This window comes from Ochotona curzoniae, unplaced genomic scaffold, assembly GCF_017591425.1.
Source record: "Ochotona curzoniae isolate NIBS_2020 unplaced genomic scaffold, NIBS_Ocur_1.0 contig_883, whole genome shotgun sequence".
NCBI lineage: Eukaryota > Metazoa > Chordata > Mammalia > Lagomorpha > Ochotonidae > Ochotona > Ochotona curzoniae.
In genome coordinates this window covers 64,330,550-64,340,820 of record NW_024466599.1, presented here as the reverse complement: position 1 = coordinate 64,340,820, position 10,271 = coordinate 64,330,550, and the positions used below count along the sequence as shown (strand labels likewise).

The 10,271-nt window shown below is 40.8% G+C and overlaps 1 pseudogene; it reads left to right on the top strand.

The window, feature by feature from the left end:
- The first annotated feature begins 1,419 nt into the window (after window positions 1-1,419).
- Window positions 1,420-1,549, top strand: LOC121165504 (annotated as a pseudogene).
- The last annotated feature ends 8,722 nt before the right edge of the window (window positions 1,550-10,271 follow it).

Below are 10,271 nucleotides of genomic sequence, written 5' to 3'. Positions count from 1 at the left end.
AGGATTTGCCCGACACAAAAAGCTAATGTTGACATTATTTTAAAACTCATGACTTTCATAATTTCAGTGCTTACACACACTTCATATATCTCCTTACTTAGACTCAACAATCTACCATTTCTAATCCAACTCTTAAACCTAATCATGAACACAACAAAGTTCATGTAAAATAAGGTGTCTGAGATAATGCGCCATAAAGATGTATGTAGGCAAAGCTGATTTAGTAGGCAAACCACTACTTTAGCCATGGCTATTAATAACTCCCTGTATGGTTCAGATTGTGTTATAAGAAATAGAATTCATTATAACTGACTTCAAAAAGAGAATTAATTACACAGTATTACATGACTCAAAAATCTGAGAAAAACTGAAGAAATAGAAATTTCTGGAGTAACTTTGAGAATCATGGCTCCAAAGTTGGACACCAGATATGCTATTTCCTTTTTGTGTTTCTCTAAAGAAAAAACAGGGGAGAAAGCCAAGTATAGTAGTATGATTGCAAAGTGTGAATATTTGACCTGAGGATAAGAATAGGAAAGAAAGGGAAGCCTTAATATTTTTACCTACCTATGTATCATTTATTTTTCTGTAAAATCAAGAGAAAGAGGAAAACTTGAGTAGTTTTATGTATTTTTCTGTCTTGCCTACCGACTTTCCTATGTATGTATTTATGAAAGTGGTAATCTTATGTTTACTGCTTATGCTCAGTGTAAAAATTCAAATAGGGAATTACATAAAATACTTCCCTGTTAGCAAGTCTCATACTCCAGAGAGAAGTTTTCATACCAATTTATTGTAGTATTCTTTGGAGATATCATCGTATAAATAAACACACATTTGAGTATAATAACCTTATTCTAAACAAATATGACACATTCTGGTTTTTTTTTTTGACACCTTTTCTTGTACTTAACAATAGAATATGATTTTTTAAATTTCAAAATTTTTAAATATTCCAACATTTAAGTATTTCATTATAATCACTATAATTTAGGAATGCTAACGTTATTTTCAATTTTTTTCCATTGAAACTATATTGTGATTGACTTTCTAAAAAAATATTTCGTTTATTTATTTATTTATTTTTAAAGATTTATTTATTTTTATTACAAAGTCAGATATACAGAGAGGAAGATCTTCCATCCGATGATTCACTCCCCAAGTGACTGCAACGGCCAGTGCTGAGCCAATCTGAAGCCAGGAACCAGGAACTCTTTCGGGTCTCCCACGTGGGCACAGAGTCCCAAGACTTTGGGCAGTCCTCAACTGCTTTTCCAGGCCACTAGCAGGGAGCCGGATGGGAAGTGGAGCTGCCAGGATTAGAACCGGTACCCATATGGGATTCTGGCATGTTCAAGGCGAGGACTTTAGCTGCTAGGCCATGGTGCCAGGCACTATTTATTTATTTTTAAAGATTTAATCGCTTCTCGGCCTTTTGGCTAAGATCAAGTGTATTTTTAAAGATTTATTTATTTTTTAAAATTAGAATATCAGATATACAGAGAGTAAGACAGACAGAGAGGAGGATCTGTCTGTTGATTCACTCCCCAAGCGGCCGCCAATGGCTGGTGCTGAGCCAAGCTGGAAACCAGGTGCGAGGAGCTCCTTTGGGGTCTCCCTTGTGGGCGCAGGGTCCCAAGACTTTGGACCGTCCTCGACTGCTTTCCCAGGCCACAAGCAGGGAGCTGGATGGGAGGTAGAACAGCCAGGATGCAAATCGGTACCCTGGTCTGAGATCCTGGTGTTATAAGATGAGGACTTTAGCCACTAGGTTACTGTGCCGGCCCTGTAATTGACTTTTTAAAAAATGTTATTTATTTATTCATTTTTTATTGGAAAGTCAGATATACAGAGAGGAGGAGAGACAGAGAGGAAGATCTTTCCTGAGGGAGGTGTTCTGGCGTAGCGAGGTAGGTTACTGCTTGTGGTGCTGACATCTGCTATCAAGTCTTTAGGTACTCAGCATTTCCAGTCCGGCTCCCTGCTAATGTGCCTGGGAGGCAGTTGATGAGGACAAGTTCTTGAGTTTCTGCATCAACAAGGGAGACCCAGCTGGAGCTCCTGGCCTGACCCTGGGCTGTTGTGGGCGTTTGGGAAGTAAATGCAAACTCAGAAAGTCTCTGGTTTTCTGTCTTTCCTTCCCATTCTGTCACTCTTCTGTTTATTTGAATAAGAGAGTGACAGAGAGAGAAGGACAGAGACAGAGATATCTTGCATCTGCTGATTTATTCTCCAAACGGCTTCAACAGGAGCAGGGGCTGTGCCGGGCGAAGCCAGCAGCCCAGAACTGCCTCCAGGTCTCCTGTGAGGGGGCGGGGTGCATTTACCTTCTTGAATTCTCCCCTAGAATGCATCTTCTACTTTGAATTTCCATTTGTTAATATCTAAATTATACAGATTTTATTTTTTGTAAGATTTAAATCTGTGTGAATATTTCCTGGTTATTTAATTGGAGGGGGGGCGAAATTGACTTTCTTATTAATTTCTTGTTTTCATTCAGTGTGGCCACAGAACGTGGCAACATTTGCCTTTTCAAATGTTTCTGAAAGCGGAGGAAGAGCATTATTGTTGTATTCTTAGAGTTGTATCCATGAACTACTTGCACTATTTCTCTTTGTGGTAATAAAAAATGTAAATAAAAGGAAAAAAAAAAGTAATTCCAAAGGGAGCTAATGAGGAAAAAGATGCCTATTGGAACAATGTATGTTTTGATGAATACAAAATGCTACATGCATCTCGTAATTCAAGCTCACTAATACACATAAAGTTTACTTTAATCATTTTATTCTATGTACCTTATAAATGCAAGAGACTTACTCCTATTATCATTCTAATTGTGTTTTTGTCAAGCTCTTTGTATTTCTAACCATGTTTACTTATTTTGCACACAAATATTCACAGCTTTCATACCATTTTCTGCTAGAATGTGCTTTTATCAAAATGAAGTAACTTTCCTAATTACAACTTCTTACCTTGGAATCTGTCATTTCTGATATTAATCTTACCATATTTCTTTTTAAAAATATGCATTTGTGGGCCTGGCATGGTAGCCTAGCGGCTAAAGTCCTCGCCTTGCATGCACTGGGAATCCCATATGGGTGCCGGTTCTAATCCCGGCAGCCCCGCTTTCCATCCAGCTCCCTGCTTGTGGCCTGGGAAAGCAGTCGAGGACGGCCCAAAGCTTTGGGACCCTGCACCCATGTGGGAGACCCGGAGGAGTCTCCTGGCTTCAGATTGGCTCAGCTCTGGCCATTGTGGTCACTTGGGGAGTGAATCAACAGACGAAGATCTTCCTCTGTTTCTGTGTATATCCTACTTTCCAATAAAAATAAATTTTAAAAAAGTATATATGTATTTATTTATTGGAGAGACCGAGAGATAAGCTTAGAGAGTGTCCATTGCTAGAATGCTCCCGTGTATCTGCCCCAGGTAATGATCCAGGTGTCCAGTATGACCAGCAGGAACCCTGTTACTTGAACCATCTCTGTTGCCTTTTAGGGTCTCTATTAATATTAACAGGAAGCTGGAGTCAGATGCTAGTTTGATATTAAACCCGGGCACTCTAATATTGTACATAAGTGGCCCAAACCAAATTTATTTATTTTTTTTATAAGTCAGAGCTACAGAGACAGAGCAAGACAGAGAAGTTATTCATTCCATGGTTCACTCCCACATAGCCAAATTCAGGAGCCAAGAGCTTCCTCCAGTCTCCCTCTTGGGTGCAGGGGTCTAAGCATGCAGGCCATTTGCCTTTGCTTTTCCCAGGTACCATTAGCAGGAAACCAGATCGGAAGCATAGCAACCAGGACTCCAACTTGCACCCATATGGAATGCTGGTGTGACTGGTCGTAGCTTTATGTGCTATGCCACAACACTTGCCTCCCTAACCCACATTTTAACCACTAAGCTAAATATTTTGCTTCACCACTTTTTTTCCTTTTCTCTCTCATTCCTTCTTTCTTTATTGTTTTTTTTTTTTGTTGTTGTTGTTGTTGTTATTGTTGTTTGGTTGGTTGTGTTAAAGAAATCACTTCAAAGTCTTTAACAGGAAATTTTACTATATTCTCATTGTGGTCATTGCATTGTTATTACCCGTCAAGCTTCTCCATGAATGGTTCTTCTGTCTAACTGGGGAGCCAGGGACGTAATGCAGCTGAGTTTAACTCAGAGTCCACGCAATCCAACCTGCTCTCGACAGAGAACGACACATGCCCTCCCCAGGTCATCCCACCTCATGGCAAAGCCTAAAGCAGCAACTGAATTGGAACACGAGAGGATGACATGTACTAACATTTCAGAGAGGTCTTATTTGGCTCAAATGTAGAGCTGTAATCAGGACTGGCTCTGGCCCTGCCTCCACTTGCCTTCCCTCCTGTTTTGGGCAATCTGTAGCTTTGGTTGACATTTGATTATGTTTAATGGGATTACACAAGTACACCTTAAAACACAAGATAGTAGGCCATTCCCCAAAGAGTGACATATGTCACTTCTTTTTTTTTAAGATTTATTTTTATTATTTTTTTTATTGGAAAGGCGGATATGCAGAGAGGAAAGACAGAGAGGAAGATCCTCCGTCCGATGATTCACTCTCCAAGTGAGCCGCAACGGCCGATGCTATGCCGATCCGAAGCCAGGAGCCTCTTCCGGGTCTCCCACACAGGTGCAGGGTCCCAAAGCCTCGGACCGTCCTCGACTGCTTCCCCGGGCCACAGGCAGGGAGCTGGAAGGGAAGCAGGGCTGCCGGGATAGAACTGGTGCCCATATGGGATCCCGGGGCGTGCAAGGCAAGGACCTTAACCACTGCGCCACTGCGCCAGGCCTGACATATGTCACTTCTTAAAGCATATAAACATTTTCAAATTTATTAGTGTTAATGTTTTAAAAATATTTATAATTACATATTTATTTTCATATGTATTAGAAAATATATATTTGACACATGTAAGGTTAAAAATCAAGTTAATCTAAAGAATAATATTTGAAAAATAACAGTACAGGTGACAATGTAGAACATACCAATGACTGCAGTTTGGAAATTCTGATGTTAATATATGAAAAGTTTTCAGGGGCTGGTGCTGAGGTGTAGTGAGCTAAGCTTCTGCCTGCAGCGCTGACATCCCTTATGGGCTCTGGTGAGTCCTGGCTGCTCTGTCTCCAATCCAGCTCCCTGCATATGCCATGGGGAATCAGTGGAAGATGGCTCAAGTCCTTGGGTCCATGCAGCATAGAGGAGACCCTGGAGAGACTCCTGGCTCCTGTCTTCAGATCAGCTTACCACTTTGTGGCCATTTAAGGAGTCAATCAGTGGATGCAAGATCTCACTGTTTCTTCTCTCTGTAATTCTGCTTTTCAAATAAAAATAAAATAAACCTTTAAAAAAGAAGACAATTTTTCAGAGCAAGAAAACCATGATTCTATATTTTGAATATACCACTGGGAGGATTAAAGAAAAATATGCAAAGTGGCTGGCTTACTAAATCTTTGGTTGTGTTATTTCTCTAATTTATTTGTGTTAGAACTTTCTCCTTAAGTGGAATTTAAAAACTTTTAATGTCAGAAAAAAAAAATACACCTTACATAGCAAAATCATCACAGAATGAGAATTTACGATTTCACAAGAAATGTGGCCCCAGTGAACCAACCACAATGTGTTTATTTTCTGATCTGGATCTGATTTTTATTTTCTCAACCTATTAACAACCATGAAATACACCAACATTGATGACACTTTTAATGATACTAAATAAGGCATTTAGCAAGGTCAGTAGACGTGATCTTTGCTCTCTGCATGATTACAATCTAAATTAGTCTGTATGCTGGCCTGGTTATAGCGGAATCTCAGTGTGCTTTCAGTAGGTGTGTGAATTGGTTTGTTATTTGGCCCTCCAGTTCTCAGCTGCAAAGTGGGTGTTGTAGTCAATAACCTGTAAGGTTTGCATCAGCTCTGATCCCCTCGAAGTGACTACCATTAGTTAATTCACCAATTTATTAATTTATTCATGCAGATGCATGAGGACCAGGCACTGCTAGAAAAAACATGGTGCCTCCTTTCCTGAACTAACCTTCTTTAAAAAATATCTGCTAAAACAGTAAGGATTGGGCTAATGCAGTGGCTTAACAGCCTAATTCTCCACCTGCCAGTGCTGCCATTCCCATATGGATACCGGTTTGTGTCTCAACTGCTCCACTTCTGATCCAGTTCCCTGCTTGTAGCCTGGAAAAGCAGTGAATGATGGTTCAAGTCCTTGGGACCCTGAACCCATGTGGGAAATCTAGAGGAAGCGCCTGGTTCCTGGCTTCAGATTGGTTCAGCTCTGTCTGTTTTGGCCATTTGGGAGTGAACCAGCAGATGGAGAAATCTCCATGTGTCCATCTTTCTCTCTGTAATCTGCCTTTCCAGTAAAAATTAATTGAATGATTAAAAAAAAACAGTAAGGATTTTTGCTAAGGAAATCATTGTGTAACCAGGGGTAGAAAATAGTGTCAAATTATTAGATTTTTCCAAGCTAGGGTGGGTGTTGAGCACACTGGTTGAAATGGCCACGTCCCTAGTTTTGGAGTGCTTGGTGGGAGTCCAAACTCATCCTCTTCTGCTCTAGCTTCCTCTAATGCAAACTCTGGGTGGCAGCAGGCGGCGGCCCATGCGCTGGGGTCCTTGCTACTCACCCTGAGGAAGACCTGCATGGAATTGCCGCCTCCTGGCTTGGACCTTGCCAAGCCCTGGTGGTTGTGGCCATTTTGGTGGTGAGCAAATGGATGGAAGAGCTCGCCTTCTCTGTACTTTTAAAATAAAATGAAAAATAAGTTTTAAAAAATTAGTTTTAGCAGAGAAAGCATAAAATATCTTTTTTTCTTTCTTTATTCCTGGAAACCCAGATAATCTGAATGAGATGACTCTGGATATCCAGTTTGGGAGCAATACCTCGTGTCTATACTTGGGTCCATGCAGCCTCACACTCAGGTCTAATGGCAGAATCAAATGAAGGAGGAGAGGGTCAAAGGTGCACAGCATCCGAATTGTTGGAAAAGCAAGTTGCACTTGCAGGACCCCCACCCAAGAGCACACATAGCAGCTTTGCCAACTTTGGAATAAGCACCTCCTTCAGGCAGATGGATCACAAAATGGCACCCCATTAGGGCAGCAAATGAGAAGAGCGTTCTCCAGATCGCCTAAGATGATGACTTGACAAGGTAGTGCAGGCTGAGTCCTGCTCCCTACAACTCCTGCTGTAGGATGACCTTGCTCAGGGCAGAGACCACACGCCTGTGTGCAGCCTGGCTGATGAACAGATACTCCCATGGTTTCAACAGTGACTTGTGAAAAAAGAGGCTTCATAAATTTCTCCTTTTAATTTCTTTTCATAAAAGTTATCAGTCTAAGAAGGAAGTTCCCTGACACAGCCGGAGAAACACAGCTGTAGTAGCAGGCTGCATGATTCATGTCAGGGCTCTGTCCAGAGATTCCTGCCATTCCAGCAACAAGGAGCGCAGACAGGGTGAGGGTTAAATGCTTTAAATTCTCTTCCACTGAAGACTGGTTCCGGTTGCCTAGTGACTGCTGCATTGCTTGCTGCTGTCACTCACCTTGTCTCCAGACTTATCCTCCACTCTTTTAAGGAAGGTTATGATTGGATAAAGGTGACATCATAGCATATAAAGGAATGGCATCTCTTTGTCATGACAGCACCAATAAGGTGACTCAAGAACTGGTAACAAAATGTTTGTTTCCTTTGTTTTGTTAATATAGAGCTAACATGTGATTAAAAACCCCTTTTTCTCCATTTCTTGCAGAGCCAATATTACAGGTGTTGATAGTGTATTTTTTGGCCCATAAAAATATTCCTTGACAGCCAGTGGATTATCTGCATGTACATTTAATCAATGTGAGCCCAGCTAGAGTCTTTTGCTGCCAAGCACTTGGTCAGCACTTGAGAAGCTGAATAGATCACAGGCAGAAAATGACCACCCCTGAAGCTCATTATCACACCACTGGTGGCAGAGTGGAATTTCACACAAGGCAGGTTCCTCTTGGAGCTTATCTGAGAAGTACCTAAAGTGGCTGCAAAGCATCAATTTCAAGGACAGCCTTATAAGAAGACCTCAGGGTACCTATAGAAGGCATCAAGAGGAAAAAAATTTGAGTTGAAAGAGTATCTGCTTTTAAAATTAATCAGTTGGAGAAATCCCATGCATTTTAGGTAATCAGTAAAAGCCTTTTGATTACATTTGAAGCTGATAATACGCATGTTTGCATTGCTTTGAAAATTCAAGCGTGATAGTCTTTATTTCCTTGTTTGACTTAAACTGTGTACTGTTGACTGTTTCAGTCATTGAAGACATTAGTTATTGGATTGCAGTGTCAGTTGCAGGTTCATTATGCCGGGCTGCTACATTAAATCATCTGTTAAATGCTTTCTTTTCTCGGTGTATGTTCAGTATACAGCATAGTCACAGCTGGTATAATTGGATAATTGCTTACAATTAATGCTCTATTTCAAAAGCTGCAACTCCATATAAAGCTTACACTTGAGCTGTGACAAAGGCAAAACCCTCCGGGAAAAAGAGGAGAGAATGAAAATTCCTTTCTGTAATTCTCCTGGAAAGCAATTACACAGAGAGAGGACTAATAAATTATATATAGCTCTGCTTTCACCTCTACTGATAAAGAACCTGTAGCGAGTCAGCTGGAATGTCTGCACACACCACGGCCTCTCCCCGAGGCTGGCTACACGAACTGAAGCTTCATAATTTCTCATTTGAACAACCAGTGTGGTGAATTAAGGCTGACTGTACATTTCTTGGAGAAAATTTGTCTGAAAGAAGGGAAAGATAGTATTTATACAGAATTCACTTATAAGGAAACATTCTCAGAATGATAATGATCTTCACATGTTTTAATTTTGAAAAGAAACACAATTTCCAAATGTAATATAATTTCCTTTAAAAAGTCAGTAGGCTGTGCAGAAAGTGGGTAGAAATCCTTTTAAATAAAATCTTTTTTTAAATTTTACTTCTTTTTATTATTATCATTATATGATACAGTTTCATAAGACCTGGGATTTCCCTTATCCCCTCCCTAACACCCCTTCCCCCCGGAGTTCTCCTATATCATTACTATAGTATAGTTCTTCACACAGTCATATGTCCATCATTGCGGGCATGGACAATGGCAGAGAGTCCAGCGTCCTATTGTCAAGATACAGTAAACAGTTTCATTGGGAGTCCATCTCAGTCTGGAAGTAGAGATGCATACTGTATTGTATCCTCACATCTGGATATGATAGTCTCCATTACACAGTTACTATACATCCCCTAAAACGAAAAGTCACAAAACATAATCAACAACAGGAAGGAAAATAAAAGAAATTAACAACAGGATGAAGTTAAATAACATGCTACTAAATTACTAATGTGTCACTGAAGAAATGAAAAGAAGATCAAGAACCTTCTTGAAGAAAATGATGTTACAGTATGATCTATGAGTCTTCGAAGAATTTAATCAGAAGAAACTGCTTTGAAGAGAAGAAACTAACAAAAAACATAAAAAAACCATGAGATATAATTTCTGTTGATATTTGCTGGTGATACGTGTCTCCTGTAGGCAACAAATAAAATGGTTTTGTTTTTTAATCAAGTCTACTAATCTATGACATACTGTCTATGCCGTAGTCAGTATTATTTTCCTTTGGGACCAGTGCAATGCACAGAACTCAGCAAGTTCTCACCAAGCTCAGCACATGCGCAGCTCAGTGCTGTCCCCACAGTCTCAAAGCCCTTGCCACGCTGTACAAAATGGGGCATGATGCAAAACTATTAGAGTTCTTGATCTGCTGGCCATCAGGTCTGAGTGCTACCCATACCTGTCTTGGGTGGAACCTGCAGGATGCCACGTTGTTGCAGTTCACTGAGTCAGAAATGAGCTCACGTCCAGCTCAGTACATGCACAGTCCTGCCCCATAGGCCTTACCTCCTTAACCAAAATGGTGCCCAATATAGCTCTAAGGGGCATACTGGGTTGTGAAATTGACCTTTTCCCATACTGCTCATCTGGGACCTGCTGCTCTGACTCTGCTCCTGGTCAAATAAACAGACCAGCAAGATGGGCAGTTCTTTGTCTGGGTTCACCGCCTGAGGTCCCGAGAAACATCCCTTCCCACCTTGTTTGCTGGTGGAGTTCAGATCGCTGTTAGATCAATGTCGCTGATGTATCAGTCACTGCAACACCACACCGTCGTGTCTGCTGCTTTCCTGTGTCTGTCAGTCTCCAGGTA